This window comes from Triticum aestivum, chromosome 7A, assembly GCF_018294505.1.
Source record: "Triticum aestivum cultivar Chinese Spring chromosome 7A, IWGSC CS RefSeq v2.1, whole genome shotgun sequence".
Classification (NCBI taxonomy): Eukaryota; Viridiplantae; Streptophyta; class Magnoliopsida; order Poales; family Poaceae; genus Triticum; species Triticum aestivum.
In genome coordinates, this window is record NC_057812.1 from 439,155,916 (window position 1) to 439,164,672 (window position 8,757).

General features: G+C 45.0%; 1 long non-coding RNA gene across 6 annotated transcripts; it reads right to left on the reverse strand.

The window, feature by feature from the left end:
* Window positions 1–2,254: 2,254 nt before the first annotated feature.
* On the reverse strand, window positions 2,255–7,521 carry LOC123147432 (uncharacterized). 6 transcript variants are annotated; one of them, XR_006473200.1, is made up of 5 exons: window positions 6,530–7,521; window positions 5,556–5,706; window positions 3,875–5,120; window positions 3,664–3,791; window positions 2,255–3,538 (listed from the first exon to the last, which is right to left on the reverse strand). It is a non-coding gene; the product is annotated as an uncharacterized lncRNA (long non-coding RNA). The 6 variants fall into 6 exon arrangements; XR_006473199.1 differs by having other exon boundaries at window positions 3,875–5,022; window positions 5,506–5,706; XR_006473197.1 differs by having other exon boundaries at window positions 5,506–5,706.
* Between the last annotated feature and the right edge of the window lie 1,236 nt (window positions 7,522–8,757).

The window sequence follows — 8,757 nt, forward strand, 5'->3', positions numbered from 1 at the left end:
TGCTCTGGCAAGAGAGAGGGGTTGTCAACATCGTAGTCGTACTGGGTAGCAGCAGCGTCGGTCTCAGTGTCTAGCGAGAGAAGAGGGGGAAGAAACAATAAATATTAAGCAAACAGATGCATAGCGATGCATGACATGACAAGTAGCGGTGCTAGGGGTGCCCTAACGCGGTATGAGGTGGTACCAGTGAAGGGGGGAAACATCCTGGAAAATATCCCCCCAATTCAATCGTACACTAATCATACACGCAAACGTGTACGATCAAGATCAGGGACTCACAGGAAGATATCACAACACAACTCTACAAATAAAAATAAGTCATACAAGCATCATATTACAAGCCAGGGGCCTCGAGGGCTCGAATATAAGATCTCGGTCATAGACGAGTCAGCGGAAGCAACAATATCTGAGTACAAACATAAGTTAAACAAGTCTGCCTTAAGAAGGCTAGCACAAACTGGGATACAAATCGAAAGAGGTGCACACCTCGTGCCTGGGATCCTTCTAAACTACTCATGGTCGTCGTCCGCGGCCTGCACATAGTAGTAGGCACCTACAGTGTAGTAGGAGTCATCGTCGACGGTGGCATCTGGCTCCTGGACTCCATCATTTGGTCGCAGCAATCGGGTATAGGAAGGGGGAAAAGGGGGAGCAAAGCAACCGTGAGTACTCATCCAAAGTACTCGCAAGCAAGGAGCTATATTACAAATGTATGCATTGGTATCAAATGGAATAAGGGTATCATATGTGGACTGAACTGCAGAATGCCGGAATAAGAGGGGGATAGCTAGTCCTATCGAAGACTACGCTTCTGGCCAACTCCATCTTGCAGTATGTAGAAGAGAGCAGAAGGTAAGTTCACCAAGTAGCATCATGTAGCAATAATCCTACCCGGCGATCCTCCCCTCACCTCCCTGTGAGAGACCGATCACCGGTTGTATCTGGCACTTGGAAGGGTGTGTTTTATTAAGTATCCGATTCTAGTTGTCATAAGGTCAAGGTACAACTCCAAGTCGTCCTGTTACCGAAGATCAGAGCTATTCGAATAGATTAACTTCCCTATAGGGGTGCACCACATTTCCCAACACGCTCAATCCCCTTTGTCCGGACACACTTTTCTGGGTCATGCCCGGCCTCGGAAGATCAACACATCGCAGCCCTACCTAGGCACAACAGAGAGGTCAGCACACCGGTCTAAATCCTATGGCGCAGGGGTCTAGGCCCATCGCCCATTGCACACCTGCACGTTGCGAGGGCGGCCGGAGAGCAGACCTAGCAACCTCCATTACAAAGGAAGTTGCGTTACACGGTCCAACCTGGCGCGCGCCGCTCAGTCACTGACGTCACGAAGGCTTCGGCTGATACCACGACGTCGAGTGCCCACAACTGTTCCCGCGTAGTTGGTTAGTGCGTATAGGCCAGTGGCCAGATTCAGATCAAATACCAAGATCTCGTTTAGCGTGTTATTTAGAAATAACCGCGGACGCCGACCAGGGCCAGGCCCACCTCTCTCCTAGGTGGTCTCAACCTGCCCTGTCGCTCCACCACTGGGTAACAGTCGGGGGCCTTCGGGAACCCAGGCCCACCTCTACCGGGATGGAGCCACCTGCCCCTTCAGCCCCCAACATCGGAATTACTCACGGGTACTCAACGAGCCGACCTGACTTTAGTCACCACCTGTATAGTATGTATATATGTATGTACTAGTAAAAATGCCCGTGCGTTGCAACGGGAGAAAAAAAATCACACCTCTAATTCAATGAAAAAAAACTCACACCACCAATCCAAGAAGTACGGCTCAAAACCCCCACTTGTCAATTCCAAGTTCCTCGCAAAAAAAGGACCATCACACGAGACACATGTCATTGAAAGGAAATGTTTGAAACTGAAAAATCTATTCTCCTTGAGCTGGATGTGAGGGCCGCCCTTCACAAGCTACACCATGCACCTGGTTTGACGCATCGCATTGCAACCGCAGTGAGAAACCGTTATCAACACGAGCGTGGTGTGGTCAGCTCGCGTCATTGGGATATGAATGCTCCAGCATTGACGGAGTAGAGTCCGTCTACTGCTCGCACTCAGCAACATTTACACCAGCTCTAGCTAAAAGATGAGCACACATATTTGCTACTCTGCATCAAACGAACTCCACCCGAATATTACTCGCACAGATCTCCTTAATTTCCTGAACAGAAGGGATAACATGATATCTCTCAAACCCATTACGCTGATATTTTTTCCTACCTCCGCATAGTCAAGCTCAATAATCATGTTCAAAAAAGTGGCCATGAGAAGTAACAAATTTGTTCCAGCTCCCTACATGCCTCTTTGACATAAATACAGTCCCAAAAACAGTGATAAAAGATTCTCCTGAAGCAATACAAACAGCTTACCAGATCTTTACTCTTTCGCCTCTTAAGCTCATCTCCAACAGCAATACTCCAAAGAGAAATAAACCAAAAATAGATTTTTACACACACCATGGTAGCATCATATCCATCCACACACACATAACGCTAACATCATACCCAAACATGAGAGAGAGAGGAGATGAGACAGCAAGGCCAGCACACGAGAGCGGTGTTGCTGCCGCCAGAGGGTTGCGGTCGCCAGCAGGAGCAGAAGGGCAGGGGTGCTGCTGTGGCCTCAAGGCGAGGCAGATGCAGATGGCTACGTCGTGGGCTCATGGCAGACCACAAACAATCAGTCAAGAAAGATAGTATTGAAATTTTGCAAGCTAATAAACATTTTTTCAGTGTCTCACACGGAAAGAAATCACATTTTTTGAATTGTTTTTCCATTTTTTATTTATTTTACTGTTCAACCAAGCTCACATGACCTCGGGTGTAGAACAACACTTTCGATATAGTGCCCACATCTTAATATACTATAGTCATTGATAAAACTACAATAAATCAGTCTAATTGAAAATATAAATTCTGCACATGAATTAGTCCAAAAAGTCAAAAAAACAAATTTTAACAGATGAATTTTTTTAGTTCTCATGTACCCATAAGAAGTGGCCAAGGTTAATGAAGTCCTTGTGGTGTTAGTCTGTTATTTGCACTGACAAAGAGCCTGATCTGTAATGGTGGTGATGATCTACTCCTGAAATCTGGAAACAAGATGGAATTGAAGACAGAGTTGTGGCCAGCTTTTGTATGTTCAGGTACTGCTTTATATCCCTACAATTTCAGTTCGCCTACTATGATCGTAATGGTTGTTTTCGGCTTTTATGCACATTATATATTTTATTTTATGCACTAAAGAATGCAATAAGGGAAAAAATTGCAGTCCCGGGCCAAAACTAAACAACAAGATGACAGTTTTGCTCGTGTGAGGCCTTGTTGTAAAGAAAATACTACATGGTAAGCTGAACCTGCAGTAGTTCAGTAGGGCTTCCCTGATATTGCAGCCGTCGAGCTCGCCTTCAAAATCATCCACCCTGAACGATTTGCCGATGTACGCGTGTCACAGTGGTACCTGGCGACATCCCACAGTGGTACCTGGCGACATCCCAACCACAGCTCTCGAGTGTCTGTTCATCGCACGAAACCAGAGAAAGACAACAAAAAGGATAGCACGCATGTCAAATACTGAATTTCTCTGAACTACCAACCTTTATATCTGAACTAAGGTTTGGGAGGTATGTCAGGGACTAACCTTCGTCAGTTTGTTGGCGTGATGAGATTAGAGAAATGTTGATCCCTCTTGTTTTTCAAAACCAACAACTTCCTATAAGTGCATTTCAAAGTGCTATGTGGTCGGTTTGGGCTTGTGAAAATATCCTCCTTTTTGAAGAAAACAAATTACTTGTGAAATATGTTTGACCAAGGAAAGGTCATATAAGCAAATGCTATAATAAAAAAATTACCCGTTCCGCAAAATCCAGCCATCTCTGTTGTGGAACTCCAGACCAGAGAAGGTGTCTATCACTACCCAAGCTCCATGCTCAGCACAAACAGAAAGCATATCTTTTATCTCGCCCTCGCCGTACAGGAAAAAACAAAAGGGTTAACTGTAGGGCCAGAAATATCCAATCGCTGATATGCTTTCTCATTCTTGTATGCATTATCCAGATCTGCTGGTAGGGCGCTCGGCTCAATCTTGAAGCCTGAACTTACATTTGCTCGAATCATCAATGTTTTCGCATTCTTGGTGCCCATGGGGAATAGAAGGTGCCTTGTTCCAGCATAAGGCAAAGGACAAGCTTGTTCAAAATACTTCAGCACAACATTGGAGCTTGTCAGGTAAGACCACTCTAGTTGCTCTGAAATATCTAGGAACAATCGGGAACCCATCTTCGGTTGTACTGGGCATCCTGTGAATGGCAACACTCATTTAGTTCAACACCAGTCAATGAAAAAAATTAAGGAGCAGCATAAAAAATCAACCAAAATGTTACAAAATGATTTAAAAACATAATGCCCAAATCAGGAATGGTCATTGTGAATTGGCTCAGAGAATGTGAACCATATAACCAGCAAAGTGCTATATATAACACTATAACCGAAGATTATCACAAAATTCATTAACTGTCAACCTCTACCGGCACAGTTGTGCCCATTAAAAATATCATCAAATTTGAGTGTTACATAATATTTCAGCAGCACTACATGAAAGTTGAAAGAATCATGAGCCGAGACCCGAGCAAGTTAGGTGCGAGCTTTAGTGTTGAAGTATCTTTGTGCATAGTACTATGATACATTACACGGAGGTGAAAATTAAATTTAACAAACACGGTGATCACTAAGCTGCCATTGTCAGCAAAGTTAACAATAGCATGCATGGACACCATGCTTAAATGGAAACCTTACTTGATGAGGACCTGAAGTGCTACATTCTTCATGCTATTAAGACATTGGAGGAATTAGGAATATATACTACATTATACACCTGTCAATATCTGTCGGCATATAATTATACCACATCCAACAAAAAGAGCCTGCTATCGAGCAAAAGGAACCGGTAACAAATGATGGAATCGTGCTTGTTTCAGCACTACAGCTGGTATTGTTGGCCCTGAACCAAGTTCATATAAATACCCCTTAGCATAGTTACGATGTATATGTGCGAACACAAATACATATAATTAGGCTACTTCTGGATAATTATTGTTTCTGCAAAGAAATTGAGAAATTGAGATTTGTTTAGAAATCAGAATACGTGCAAACCCCCAGCAGTGAAATAACACAACATACTGAGAAATACCTTAATCATCATTTAAAATGCATGCCAATGAATATCTTATAAAATTTGAGAAATATATGATAGACTTGTAACAATAGTTTATGATGCTCTTTGCCACTGGAAACAACTTAAATTTCTTCAGATTATCTCAAGAGAAAGATAAATTTAAACAAAAAAAACATGATTTGCAAGATTAGGGACTATTGGGATTATCTGATATAGCCAATGATAAAAAAAACATTTGGCTTCAGATATTCAGGTGAGCAATTGAAAACAAATACAGACAACTATATTGAGCATGAATGATATAGTCACCATAGGAATGTCCAGTCTTTGTGCCTTAGAGGAGAAACATGAATGCATACATCATTGGACTTCAGATATTTAGTTGAGCAATCAAAAACAAACACGGACAACTTTATTGACCATAAATGGTAGTCAACATAGGAATGTCCAGTCTGGTGCCTTAGGAATTAGAAGAACCTCCTTCGCCTCCACCTGAGACACCTTTGGCACCTGCACGCGCACAAACAACAGAGACATCAAAACCAATCATCCTACACTTCAAGAGCATGCCAAAATTCAGAATCAGCATGCCGTGCACGGGCTCGCCAGGAATCCAGTGGACTTAACAAAAGAATGGAAACTGAACCGAGTGTGCGCACGCTTAGATTTATATTGGATTCTAAATTATGTGTCATTTTTCATGTTTGCATTTCAGTGCAACGCTTACAATCAAGATACTTCTACTATTCAGCATGATTTCACATGAATCTTTGTGACAGTTGTGTTTGACTTGTATTGAAACATCCGATGGCTGAAACATTGAGTAAGGAAAGAGTGATGAAAATTCGAAAAGCAGAGACGATTACGCCCCATGGCCAAAAGAATAACAAATTCTTCAAGAAGGTTCAACCAGATCAAAACTGGAATAATCAACAGAGGAATTGAAACTGAAACCAAGGTGCTTATCAACTAAGCAGAACCAAGAATATCTTCCAATCAACAAGATTCAGGAAACTGAGGCAGACATGAGCATTTTAGAGGACCTGAAACAACATGCACTTTACAAGAAAAATTGGACTGGTCTCTCATGTCTAATATTATAGTATAGAACTATAGATTGATTGACGCTCTTGCCTAACATGCTGAATTCTACGCATGAAAAAGCATCACCTGGAGGGTCAATTCTAGACATGAAAATTAACGTAATGGATTGGATTTGGAGGATGATTGACGCTCAGGTCTGGTGTGCATACATGGCTGAATCAAATGTTGGACTTGGCCGGTGTCTACTCGGCTCACGGTGCTTGTTAACAGGGGTCAAGTGGAAGCATACCTCTGGTGTAGACGCCGCGACATTGGAGTGCTCAACGGATGTTTGTGTACCTCCGGCGAACTTGGAGCTTCTTCCTCCTGCGAACATGAGACAGGTGATGCCCCTGACATGGACTTAAATCCGTGCGTGTCCCATGCCTTTCTGTAGTTGCAGTGTCCCGCATTATGTGTCTTGACTGTCGTATCTGAAAGTGATGAGAATTTTGTTTGCAATCAATTAGGTGATGATATGAAGACTTCTGTACCCACTCAACAATTGGAAAAGTAGGCCATGGATCTTCAGAAAGAAGAGCAAAATAAGCTAGTTGAGGACCAGTGTCAGGAAGATGCAGCAGAAACTGCACCGGTTTCAAGATGGTAGCACTGAAGAAATAGAAGAAGAGGCCATGGATCCTCATAACGTGTTAACAGGGGTCAAAGTTGTTTGCCCAGGAGCTGCTGAATGGGTTCGCCGGTTGCGTGCTGAAAGACGTGGGCTGAGATGGCTGGCGATTCAGTTCAGCAACATTGGCAGCGCTCTCGTCGAGCTGCTCGGCAAGGACGCCTTCCTCGGTGAGATCGAGGGCAAGGACCGCCGCGCCACCGCCAGCGCCCGCGGCGGACGCGCGCTTTAGGAGAAGGTGGAGGACGAAGGCGGCGCTGGACCCGTGGCCGCCGGCGGCGGCGCCGGTTGGCGCACGGAGAGGCGAGGTCGAGGAGGAGGACGGCTGCGCGGCCTGGCTGGGGCTTCCGAGTGGCGCGCGGAGAGGTGCGACGGGCGCTGCTGGTGGTCGCCCACGACGGCGGATGGCGAGGGGCTGCCGGAGCGGTGCAAGGAGGCGCGAGGCATGGGCACAGGAGCTCGGGCGCGAGCGCGCCTCTCCGCGCCGTCCATCCTCACGGCGAGCGCCCTCCATCCTTCCGCGCGAGGCATGGCGGCCGCTGGCGCACGACGGGTTGGGCGAAGTCGCCGGCGCAGGACAGAATGGATAAGACGAAGGGGAGGAGTGCGGACTGAATTGAAATGACTATAGGGTTTCTCTGTAAAAGTGAAACGTTTTTCTAGAGTGCCACTAAAACAGGGACTGCGGGTTGATTTCAAAGAAACAGAGGGGCTTTTTCGCAAAAACGCCGACGACGTACGACCAGAAGCACTCCGTGCTTTATTATATAATATATATATATATATATATATATATATATATATATATATATATACTAGAATGTAGGGACATTGATGAAGTACTAGCAACCTATACTAAGCATGTAGGATTGCAGGTAAGGTATCAACAGTTGTAGCAACAATGACATGCTATGCAATAGATTAGGATTAATGGAAAGCAGTAACATGCTACACTACTCTAATGCAAGCAGTATAGAGAAGAGTAGGCGATATCTGGTGATCAAGGGGGGGGCTTGCCTGGTTGCTCAAGACAGAGGGGTTGTCAACACCGTAGTCGTACTAGGTAGCAGCGGCGTCGATCTCAGTGTCTAGCGAGAGAAGAGGGGGAAGAAACAATAAATATTAAGCAAACAGATGCATAGCGATGCATGACATGACAAGTAGCAGTGCTAGGGGTGCCCTAACGCGGTATGAGGTGGTACCGGTGAAGGGGGAAACATCCGGGAAAATATCCCCCCGATTCAATCGTACACTAATCATACACGCAAACGTGTACGATCAAGATCAGGGACTCACGAGAAGATATCACAACACAACTCTACAAATAAAAATAAGTCATACAAGCATCATATTACAAGCCAGGGGCCACGAGGGATCGAATACAAGATCTCGATCATAGACGAGTCAGCGGAAGCAACAATATTTGAGTACAGACATAAGTTAAACAAGTCTACCTTAAGAAGGCTAGCACAAACTGTGATACAGATGGAAAGATGTGCACACCTCCTGCCTGGGATCCTCCTAAACTACTCCTGGTCGTCGTTCGCGGCCTGCACATAGTAGTAGGCACCTCCAGTGTAGTAGGAGTCGTCGTTGACGGTGGCATCTGGCTCCTGGACTCCATCATCTGGTCGCAGCAATCGGGTATAGGAAGGGGGAAAAGGGGGAGCAAAACAACCGTGAGTGCTCATCAAAAGTACTCGCAAGCAAGGAGCTACATTACAAATGTATGCATTGGTATCAAATGGAATAAGGGTATCATATGTTGACTGAACTGCAGAATGCCAGAATAAGAGGGGGATAGCTAGTCCTATCAAAGACTACGCTTCTGGCCACCTCCATCTTGC